This window comes from Camelus dromedarius, chromosome 14 (genome assembly GCF_036321535.1).
Source record: "Camelus dromedarius isolate mCamDro1 chromosome 14, mCamDro1.pat, whole genome shotgun sequence".
Classification (NCBI taxonomy): domain Eukaryota; kingdom Metazoa; phylum Chordata; class Mammalia; order Artiodactyla; family Camelidae; genus Camelus; species Camelus dromedarius.
In genome coordinates this window covers 10198024-10210535 of record NC_087449.1, presented here as the reverse complement: position 1 = coordinate 10210535, position 12512 = coordinate 10198024, and the positions used below count along the sequence as shown (strand labels likewise).

General features: G+C 35.3%; 1 protein-coding gene across 1 annotated transcript in view; it reads left to right on the top strand.

Annotated features, from left to right (window-relative positions):
• The first annotated feature begins 265 nt into the window (after positions 1–265).
• ADGRL2 (adhesion G protein-coupled receptor L2) overlaps positions 266–12512 on the top strand; it is a 456641-nt gene continuing 444394 nt past the window's right edge. Inside the window, exon 1 of the mRNA XM_064493400.1 lies at positions 266–322. The gene's annotated coding sequence lies outside the window, so the exon portion shown is untranslated. The remainder of the gene's footprint in view (positions 323–12512) is intronic.

Sequence of the window (12512 nt, the reverse complement as noted above, 5' to 3'; positions counted from 1 at the left end):
AGTTACATTGTTCAGTTCCAGGAATCATTTTAGACCCTTTAACATTTTTGTCCAAGCTGATATTTAAAGCACAGGGACACAAACACAGATATTCTGTGTCATCTAAATTCTTTCTTTTCTGAAACTCCAAACTGATAAACGTCTTTATAATTTGAGTCAGACTTGAAACAATGTTTAACACACATGTGAATCATCTTCAGTCTTCCTGATAATTCTTTTCATGCTGAATTTGACCTGTGGATTTGCTTGTCTTCCTTCTAGGTCACAGACCACTTATTCTAAAGTAGTTCTGAAGAGTATGGAGCCTACCTAGATTCATAAGGTAAATGATTAATTTCAAAATAAGACATAATGGATTTAATTATAGTATGAATTGCAGCATTGCATAAATGTGTTGTCCTTTCTGAATCTGTGGTGAGTTTCTAAGTTACGATGCTGGGTAATCTTTTAGCAGAGGGTAGAATCATCATCCTGGGAAGTGCTAAGGGAAGACGACAGTACATCTGTGAGTTCCCTCTATTCAGAGTCAGCATATTTGTTGTGTATTGCTTAAGGCTGGCTTCCTACCTCATACAGCTGTTTCATACAACTGTATTCTTGTGATCTTAGGAGACTCCTGCCCTGGAGTGTGCCAGGACATCACAAATCACATAGTCAACTGGAGAGGAATTAGATCTGTTATTTTCATAAATGAAGCTTGAAATTATTAGGATGCATTTCTCTGTAGTTGTAGGAAGAGGTACAGAACATCCCATTAATGCCATTCCACCACAGGTGGTGTCAGATGAGGATGTATGAGATGAAGGGATTTGTAGAGGATGGCCTCGTATTTCTGTTTCTCTGAATCACAACCATCATTGGCTTTCCTGCTTGTTAAATAATTGTATGTTCCTAGAAGCTATCGATTCTATCTTAAGGTATGCAGGATCTTTGATGCTACCTATAGCAAAATGACTAAAAATCTAGGCTTCAGATCCAACCTAAATTCAAGTTGTGGTTTTGCCATTTACTAGCTATGACACTGTGGTCTTCAATTTCCTCATCTGCACAGTGGGAGAAATACTAGTATTCCCTCCCAGGAGCTGTGAGAGACTATGAACAAATGAGGTGAGCATTTAAAGTATTGTCTGACACCTAGTAAACACTAGATCGACTGATTAAAGTGCTTTGATTCTACCACCTCACTTTATTTGTTTCAGTTTCTCAATTTTCCTGTAGTCCGGAAATTTAGTGGTTGTGGGAATTACTGAGGGAACTAAACTCCCAGTTCCCTTTTAGCAGCCTCTCCCCTAAAGGAGATGTATTATACTTTTCATATAAATGCCAGGAAGGAAAATAATTGGCATCCCATTGCCCTTTGAATGGGTCCCTGGCCAGCCCTAGGTGGTGTGACGTGGAAGTGACCTTACAGCAGGGCGCCTGCGAGCTCAGTGCACAGTGTGGTGGGAGAATCAATTAGACGGCTTGTGGCCATTTCAGAAACATGCAAACATAACTGGCATAGTGTTTCAGGACGCAGAATATAAAGGAATCTACAAAACAAAAAGCCTTTCAAGGGGATGGATTTGGATGTTCTTCCAAATCACAAACTGATGATTATGATCACCATTAGAGCTTAATGAGCCCGTATGTGGCTAATGACTTCATCTCTCCAGTAGATCTGCCAGTAGTCCCTGTTTCCACTCGCTTCCATCCTTCTCTGGTAAGAAGCATAACTAACCATCATGCTAGTTGGTCAGAACAAGTCATTGTACTTCCCCCTCTTCTGTTAGCAAAAACAGTTTCTGAAATCTACCATCCTCCTCTTTCCTTTTAGGACCAAAGGTAACAGATTAGAGAAAAGAAAGTAACACTAATACATGTTTTATAGAACCCTGGAACACCTAGGTTCAGTCTGGAAGTGGCCCTTAACTGCTGTCTGACCTAGTTTTCTCATCTCCAAAATGTAATTGGTCACTATCCTATTTCTGAGGATAACTTTAAAGATAAAAAAAAATACGTGAAGTTGATCTTTCAGTACATGTAGGAATACAGTTTATTTTATTTAACTTATTCATTACAAATACTATCATTGATGATGGCTTTATTTTTATTTTAATAACCCAAATGCAGAAAATGGCATTATAAGGTTTAAACAAGTTACCTGCTGAGTCATTTAGAGACTATTAATTTTCATAAAAAGTAAGACCTAAACTGAAGTTAGAATCTTCTTTCAATTAACCACACCTTTATAATATTTAGTCTGCAGTGATATTCAGTGTTAAAATCATTTAAAGGGGCAAAATTTGGCAAAGTTGAAATGATTCTCAAAATAAATTATTTTAAAGAATAGGTAGTAACAGTAGGTTACTTACTGGAAGAGAAAATTTTTCATAAATGTGATAGATACTAGGGAGCAACCTTTCAGTCGCTGTATGAAAAGCTGCCGACTTACGAATCACCTAATAAAGCTAATTAGAGCTTCAAACTTAAAAATAAATAAAATAGATACCATTTCCCATAATGATGCTTACTCAAGTTTCAGTGTATTTCTTTCATTTTACCATTTTCAAAATATATGTAGTAAATATAATAGGTCTTAATCCTGAATAATATTACATCATTATAATATTGAAAGTAAGATAAGTAATAGTTGGAAGGGATAATGTTAGCGATTAAGACAATTGCTTCAGCAGAATACTTCAGAAATTTTAAATTGTTTTATGTTAAAACATTCCAGTATAATTTTTCTGGGGTCTCTCTATGCTGTAAATAAATGTTGATTGCTATGGTAAAATAAGAAACATGAATGGATAATGTCTATTCCCTGTAACCAGCATTTCAGGAAAATATCACTGTTAAAAATACATGGCTGGGATCCCATTTTTGAGTTCTCGCCCCAAATCTGCATCTCAACATTTGGAGTAAGCTTGATCAACTAGCATGTTATCTGACTAAAATTTTTGACATATAATTTGAAGAAATTAATAGCCTCAAAAATGAAGACTGACTTTTAGGAAAAACTTTTAAGCAAGAAAAATGTATAGCAGATCTTAACATGCACCAAATCTACATTCTGCTGTCAAGCTTTTCTTACACCTGTCTACCCATTCCTCTTACCCCACGGATCCCATCATTTCAAGAATGAAACATTAGTTTAAATGGGTTGTTTTCACATTCACTGAAAACTTTAAAATCACAAAAAGATGTGAGTTAAATTGGTTAAATTTACTTTTTAGTTTTACCAACTGTATGTTTGGAGAATATTTTTTTGAAAAACAATTTAACTAATTTTATTGGGGGTCTATAATATGTCTAAAACTGTTCCACAACAAAGAAGTATAAAACAAAATCTGAACTGTGGCTCCTGCTCTTTGTAGTTTATTTATCGAGGTAAAATCAACATATACAAAACAAATATTAACATCAGAAAAAACTATATTCATGTACTCATCTAAGTATTATAAATTATGAGTTTTGTAGGAGTTCTGATGGAAGAGGTGGGATCCAAGATAGGGTTTTAATAATGTATAGAGCTTGGATATGTAGTCCTTCTCTGGGATAAATAACCAGTGTTCCTATATTTATATTATCCAGAGTCTATGTAATATACTGATCACTAAAAACAAAGCAAAGGGGTAATTGAAGGGACTGGTTAACTCACCATGAAAGGTAACTTTCAGTAAACAAGTCCTTCACTCTTCCATGCCCAGTGAAAGTGCAAATAGACATATCACCAAAACCCCAAGCTTAGCTGGAGTACGAGGGTCTCCCCTTAGATTGCAATTGTGAAGATTCCAGTATTGATGGAAATAATTCATCCTCTTCAAGGAGAACTACAGCTATTGTAGCTGAGTTTAAGCCTTTAAGACCCAAATGTTGAGCTTGGGTATAAAGCTTAATGAGCAACCCCATCTGTCTGAAACAGAAACCCAGAGTCTCTGAGGTTCATCAGTCGATTTCCTCAGGTTTCTGTCCAGCCTCAGTGTGAATCAGTTGAAAAAGAAAAAGCTAGTAGCACTGACCTTGACAGAGAAATATTTGAGAATTTAGGCAATGGATCCATTTCATATCTGGATCTATGAACTAACCATTTGCTATCTAAGGAAAAAATGAGATCATTCACACACTAATGATCCAAAACTTAATCCATGCAAAGAAAACTAAAATTAGATATTGTTCTTGAAACAGTTAATTGCATTGTGTTGGAAAAGTAAACTGTGAGTATGCTGATGACCATGATAATCATGGCTGCCATTTATCGAGAGTTCCTTATATGCTGGGCACTCTACCATATGCTTTAATTTATGTGTATCTCATTTAATCCTCACAAAACTTATATTAGGAAAAAGTGTCATCCCCAGTTTAAAGTCAAAGAAATAAGGCTCAGAAATTTAACTTGGTCAAATTTAACAGATAACAAATGGCAGAGCCAGGATGTGAACCCATGTCTTTCTTAGGTCCAAGACCATGCTCTTTCCATCATGTTCACCACTTTTCAGGCAGTGCTGCCTCACTGTCTAATGATGCTTTTCATATATACTCAGGTGTACCAGGAAGATAACTGAGTAGACAGTTTTACTGCATGTATGTACATTAACATCAACCAATACGTATTATTTAGTCCCATGAAGTCAATGAGTATTTTGCAGGCAGATGGGCTACCGATTCAGAAAAATCAATGAATATTTGACTAAGCAAGTGAATTATGAAGAGTAAAAGCATTATATGTGCTTTTTCTTGGAAGCAAAGGGAAAGCTATAGTGTTAATAAAACAGACCCAATGCTAATGATTTAAAGCCCCTCCTCCTAAAGTAGAAATCAATCTGATTCTAAGGTTGATTTTATTGATTCCATAAACTTATTTCCCAACAGAGTTTCTTAATTTTGACACTGAAGATACAGAATTCTGTCACTGCTCTTTTCTTTCAGATTCAAGGTCAGTTTACTTCCTAATTTCTTCTCATTTATTATTCACTTTCATGTAAGATTCACTTTGCCTTGTTTTCACGTTCTTCATATTCTTAGGTACTCCCTAACAGACTGTTCTCACTGTCTGGAAGATCTTCCATTGATCTTACCTTTTCTTCCTCGTGTCTATTAAATCTTCACTGTTTTAAGCTTCCAGGATCTGTAGTTTAATTTTGCCCAAAGCTTCCCCAATTAATTAGATATAAAATATCTTTCTGTGGAAATCATCTTTCCTCTATAGCCAAAGGCATTACCGGTGGTAAAATGTATTCATCTGTATATAATAACAGTAATTTCAACTGTTAGGTGGTACTTTTCATTGCTCTATTTTTTTCTTGTTAGAGTAGAAATGCTATTGTTGAAAATTTATAAATATCAAAACATACAAGGAAGAAAAAAATCCATTTTTATGCCAATACCTCGAGAAAAGTATTGTTAACATTTTGTTGTATTTCTTTCTATTCTTTTTTGACATGTTTGATTGTGTTATAACTTAAACTCTCCCTGCCTTACTGTATTTTTATCCTGATTTTTTTTCCCTAAAATTAGACCCTCTAAAATTTGGATTCACCCAGTTCCCTAGAGTCATAGGAGTCAAGTAGCCAGTAGAAAGGCTGACCATTCAAAGGCCTAGTGAAATCAAATTTTAAGATTTTATTTCAGGTAGAGGATTGGGCCTGCTCAGCTTCCTAAAGTTCTATGTAAAACTCTGGCATTCTGTTTGGCTGGGACCCTCATTCTTTTTTTTTTTTTTTTTTTTTAACCACCTTATTAAGGTATGATTCACATACAAAAAGCTGTACATATTTAATGTATACAACTTGATGAGTTTGGAGACGTATACAACTTATTGAATTTGGAGATAAGTTTATACCCATGATCACCACAATCAGTGCCATAAACAAGTCCATCTTCTCAAAAAAAAAAAAAAAAAAAAAGCATGGTGAAGCATTGACTCATAAAAGTCTAGAAGTATTCCTATTTCTGGGCTTGTTTGCAGAGATATAACTCCTATATGGTCTTGTGTGCAACTCCTGGGTAATTCTTCTTTGCTTCCATCATGTGTTAACTTCCTGTTAATTAAAACCACTCTTTCATTTCATAGAAGCTGGAAAAATATATTAATATTAAATTACATAAGACATGATATTATAAAATAATACATCTGTCTTCTTAATTTCTAAGTTAAATTACAGATCTAAAAAACTATTTGAGTTCATATAATGTAAATGCCCTCTGTGGGTTTTCTCCTCTTTGTAAGGGCCCATCTTAACTGTACGGATGGTGAAATTTCCTTGTTCAGCCTGTCCCTTTTAGGTATCAACCCTTTTTTATTTCCCCAAATCATTTCAGCAAGACCTCGTCAGTTTTTATCTGGTAAATATACATTGTCTGAAAACTTAACTTTCTTCCTGTGACTTACCTGCCCAATTTTGGGGTCAAATTTTGATCATTTTAGTCCATTAGGAGGGATAGCGCTCTCATATAATTGCTATGCATCTCATTTCTCCCACCTCTTAAAAATAATGTTTGATTATTCTACCCAGGTTTAGACATTTATCAAGTTTGAATTTATTTGCTAACCAAACTATTAAAGATACTATCATTTCCCAAAAATACATTAATCTGTGATCTCACAAGAGGAACGGCGTCACAATCTTACTGAATACCCTTCTCACAGTTTCCCTGATACAACGTGTATCCCCAGCACTGAGCACATAGCTTACCATCATTAGCTATTTTTAAATGAATCAGTAGTATCTTTCAAGACATCAAAACCTATCCCCCAAGCAAACAAGACTGACTACTGAATTATGAGAGCTAAAGGTTTTCATAGCTTGGAGGAATGCAAAAACTTTTCCTTCCACAAAAACATGTTTCCTTAAAATGCTATCTGTGAACTTCTTGCCTATGAGAATAGCATCTCTCATACTTTTTTTTTTTTTTTAATTTTCACACCCCTGAAAAAAAACTATACAGTTTAAACCTGGAATCTAGAACTACTGGAAAACTAGTCATTATATTCATGCATCTGTAGGGTAGATTTTACAGACAAAGATAAAGGAGCTGAAGTATCAGCACCATTGAGGTTGAGCCTGAGAACTGAACAGCTGTGGGTGTTGAGGTTCCCCAGGCAGTGGGAGTTCAAGAGGACAATCGTGAGGTGTCAGGACAGTCAAGACACTGCAATATTTTAAACTGCAGACACTCTGCATCAGGGCAGATATTGCTAGCAAGAGGTCTGTGTTTTGGTGAAGTCTAAACTAATTCCCCTTGTTTTATGCTACTGAATGGTTCATTTGCTTTGAGAGCCTCAAAGGGTAAAGAGGAGGGAAGCAAATTAAGTCAAAACTGCAAAGACTTGTTAAAACTACACAAGGTGTGTCTAACTCTCTTATTGTTAAATCTGACTTCATAACAACTCACAGCTGATTAAGTCAACCTTTGAAACATGCAATGAAAACATAGAAAAAACCTAACTTAATATGCAATAGCATAAACTAATCATTGTTTCATTTTCTGGAAATTATGTTGGCACCAGGATGAGAAGTAGATGAAAAAACTCCAAGAAAAGCAAAGACTTCTCTTTCTAAATCAGTAAGTTAACTGATTAATGAAGAGCCAGACTTTGCTATTAAGGACCTGATGGGAAGTGATTATGAGCATGTCCCTTCATAAGGGCTGCCGCTTAAGTGAGTTCCAAGGAGGGACTCAAATGTGTTCCTAGAGAATGAAGGAAATAGAAACATTGTGACTTTTGCATCACCCAACATACACAAAACCACACCCTCATCTAATCTCTGACTATAAAACCTTATTTATGAAGTTGTAAATTGGGAAATCTCAAGCATAAAACTCTGTATCTATTAAATATACAGTGGTTTAGTGGACTGGTTGCTTTTTCTGGCAGCCAGTGATATGAAATCATAGGGAATCCGTATCTCTAAAGCCAAAGAATAGCTCCCAGTCATTTGTGGCATCATTAGCAATGTCGTGATATCCCTTAAGGACAAAGCACATAAATGTTCTCCTGTCGCTTACAATTGTGTCAAGGAGAAAACCAAAATGAACTTGCAAAGTCATGCATCAGTTCAATTTTGGAAGGAGAAAAAAATCTTCCTTTGAAGGAAACGAAATCAATCCCCAGTTCAAATTAAATTTGGGTTATTCTGTGAAGCTCCAATACACAGCTCCAATAACAATCAGTACTTATGGACTTAAGGTGCAGGCAAATAATGTTTCATTTAAAAGAAATTGAATGAAGATTACTGACAGCAAAAGTTTGGATGCTATTTTGTCATTAAAGTTAAATCATGCCGTTATTGGCTCAGTTGTGAACAACTCAATCCTCCTCACTTTCCTTTTTTTCTTTTTCATTTTTTTCTGAATGCACTGGGAACCCTTTGCCTAGCTGGGCTTGTGTCTTCATCCTATTAAAACCTTGTCATGCAAATATATCATGAATGTAGCCTGAAGACTTCTGTCTCATGCAAAATTTAGCTTAAATTCTATGGGCATGAAATACTTTGTTATGCATAAACCTTCTGTTTGGTTTGCTGACATTCTTCTTAGTTGTCTCTCATGATGATTCATTATCTTGTGATATAGATTTCCAAGTATCATCTTTGTATTGATTTTTATATCTTTAATAACCACTCCACAGAAGATGGCTCCACTGGTGTCATTGATCGCATCAAAAATTCAAGGCTTACAGAAATACTAGAGGGCTAATTGGTAGCAGAACATTTCAGACTTAATCTTAATGCAGTCCTAATCTTCTGCATTAAACCTACCTGATGGTATCCTCTTAGAGTCTACAAGGGGAAGTTTAGTGCTTCATTGAAAAACACCTGGTGAGAACATACAAGAACATCACAATAAATGGAACACAAACTCAAAAAGATCACTTAACAAACATTTAGAAATTAAGAGCAATCCTTTGATCTGGGGTCCCCATCCCTGAAATCCGCCTTCTTTTCCCTTTCTATTACCTCTGGGCCAACCAAGCCAGGTTGGCTATATGTTTTAAAACCCAAACTGTAAAAAAAAAAAAAGCCTCCATAATTCTAAAGTATGTACCACCCTGGGACTTGATAAGTTCCCAATTTAACAATAGAAGGGGTTCCGCTGCCGAACTCAGCATGAACATCCTGTTTGTGTAAATAACTTTAAGTAACAAATTTAGGACTGCTGGTATAGGGCCAGCAAGTCCAGAGACCCAGCACATGACCAGGTATGTCACTCTATAACTTCCTTCCTTCCAGCACGTCGTTCATGGAACATCCGATCTATTTTAGGTAATCAGAAACCAGACCAAAAGGGGGAAACAGGCACTTTTGGCCAAGCTTTAGAGTAACTTGGTTATATATTTGAAACTTGGTCTTACTATATTCTTTCCCAAAATTTTTTTGGGAATCTGCTCTGTGCCAGTCACTGTACCAAAGCACAGATGAAAATAACCTGGTACCTGCTCTAAAGGACCTTACTTTCAGAAGCCTATGGGTAGAAGGTGGAAAAGAGACCGGGGCACATTTGATAACTAACTAGAAGGCAGGATGTACAAGGATGTGGGCTTTGGAATTGGCCAAATCTGAATTCTGTTCCACCTCCAATACTGTGCTGTGTGGTACTTGGTAGATTGCTGCCTCTCTGAAAAATGGCAGCAATTAAGTTTTTCCTCATGAGAATAAAATGTGGCAATGCATGCAGTGCTGAGTATTGAGCATATTATCCATGCACCCCAAAGCTGTGTTACCCACTAGAAGATGATAAAGGAGGAAGCCATATATTGTTGGGGTTTTTTTCCCTCCCTGTAGGAGTTGGAAAAGTCATTTAAGAGAAAATGGGAAAAGGAGAGCAATTTTTAAAAATTTTTATGTATCCTGGCTTTTTGACAAATTTTTGAACAAAGAGCTAAACATAAATGCTAGTTCAGCACTGTAGATGTAGCATCAAACACGAAGGGGAATTTGGAATTTTAAAGATAGTTGGAATTAGAATGAAGACTTTACAAAGACTGGAAAGAAAAGGGGATAAATCAAGGATGGAGGCCATTGTGAGATATTATAAAAGTCATGGTGAGTTTTTGATGTTTAGCATTTAGGTACTTGAATCTTTGGGTTCAGATAATTTTTAAATCACCAGAAATTATAGTGCAAATTTCATATTTTCTCATTAAAAAAAAAGACATAATAGTCTCAGATACAAAATAGTACATTTATAAGAGTCTATGCAATTAATTTAGGTATCAGTGCTGTTGCTGAGATTGTCTTCAAAGTGTTAACATTTCCAGTATGTGGAAATAATAATTTCAAATAATTTACCTAGAATGATATTTAATGAAATGGCAAATGCTTATGTTATATACATTATTTTTCCATTCATTATTCTTGTTGCATAGTTACTTGCTTCACAGAATTTAGTCATGTATCTGGCCCATAATTACCCACTTATTCATGAAATTCAGTTTGTACTTTTCATCCTCTTTCCTAAACAGGTTACAGCTTTCAACCTAGGAGAGCAAAATTTTTTCAGGGGATTTCATCAATCACAGATGTTTTTATTTCATTGCTTTGGAGCTGCCCTCCCACTAAATAGTATAATTTCACAGTTTCTCAAAGAATCCACCATTCCGTTCCCCAACCTCCTGTTTTTGCCTTTTATTTTCTTCCTCTTTTGTTTTCTTCCTCCCCTTTCCTTCTTTGCTATCTCTGGCCCTTTTTCCAAGTTTCTACTGCTTTTTCTCTACCTCACTTCTCTGTCTCTTCTTCCTTTCTCCCTTCCTCTTTCCCTAATTATGTTATTACCTAAACTGAAACCCAATGCACAGAATTGTAAGTCTGACTCAAATTTTATTTACCCCTTGGATATTTTAAATAGCAACCCAAGGAGTCTCCCAGTATAGTGCTAAATTCATCTTGCATCTGTTACAGAAAAGGATTATGACATGAAAGGGAACAAAAATTCTACCAAATTCAGATGCTACAAAATGCAGTAAGGATAGTTTTCCAAGTGCTAAGAAATTTCTTTCTTCCTTAATCTTTACCTGTTTTTCCCTGCCATATAACAGAAACTATTAAAGGTCTCTGTACTACTCAATATGGAAAAAAAATACTTTTGCTCAATAGTAAGTTAATATGGAACATCAACATTAATTCCATTGTCTGTTATTAAAAATGTCAAAATAATACTGAAAAAAAGGTCTCTATGCTTAATACACTAGAAGAAAATTTAGACTTCATTACTAACCAGCTATTGTTTCTGAAAGTGTTTCTTTCCTTTTTTAAAATAGTATTATCTTTCTTTACTATCATGGAATAAAGTTTTAACTTATTAATATATTTGATAATTGACCAATAATCAAAGGAATTGAATACAGTAAAATATCACTAACAAAAATATGAAGTTTTTTCCTTTAATTAAATTTCTCTTTTATAATTATAAAAACTAACAACAACAACAACAAAAAGCGCTACAAACATGAGCATTAATAGAGATTTCCAGCCAAATGAATTTTTTTTAAATAATGAGTTTATACATAAAATGGCCCAGAGATGAAATATGAAAGTTCAGATATTTTCAGAGTGTTCCTTTTTCAGGGCTTCCTCTTGATCACAGCTCGCTGGGTACCTGGTATATTTGCTGAGTACCTGGTACACCCTGGGAACAGAGCCCCCATACCATTTCACAACAGGAGCCACCTTTGCAATCATTGATCCCATTCTTGAGGGCAAATCACATATACCTTTCAACTTGCCACTACAGAATTTATGTAACTTCAAATTATAAATTGAATGCCCAGTGAATAAAGCTGGCATTCTAACTTTCAGTCATAATAATAACTGCCACGCTTTAAGCAACTATGACATTTTTACTTTTATTATCTTGAATTCTTCCAAAGACCCAAAATTAAAAATATTATCTTCATTTTATATATGAGAAAACTTAGAATCAGATAAGTAAGCCAACATTGCCTAAATGTACTAAATCAGTAATTACTCCACATAGATTTTCTGTTCTGTTTGGCAAATAGCAACGTCCTGCAAAATAGTAGTTTGCCAATGGTTAGTAAATGTTTTTGTTTCATTTTGTTTTATTTGTTGTGCTAAGAACATTTAACATGAGATCTAGCCTCAAAACATGTTTATAAGTGTACGATACAATGTGTGTGCTCTTTTTGCATAACTGAAACTTAAGGCAGCAGGATTTGTGCATTTAACCTGTTTCCCCCAACAGATTGTATATGCCTTTAGGGATCTGAAGAGTCACCCTTTTTACTTTATACATGACAAGCATCAAGGTCAGAAAAAAGACTAGAAACTTTTGGTCTCCTGGCTCCCCTCAGTTTGCCTCTGAATGCCACTTCTAACCAGGCAAAAGACATGCCAAGACTCAAGGTATAAGAAATATTTCCATGGCCCAAGTCTTCCCTGCAAAATTGCTGGAGTTTTCACCACTTCAGGAACATCTGTCTTATATGTCTCAGTCAGGTGTACATTTCAAATCCAGTTCAAAAGGAAACAGCAGTACTTATACAGATGTATGACAGCATATGGTCAGGA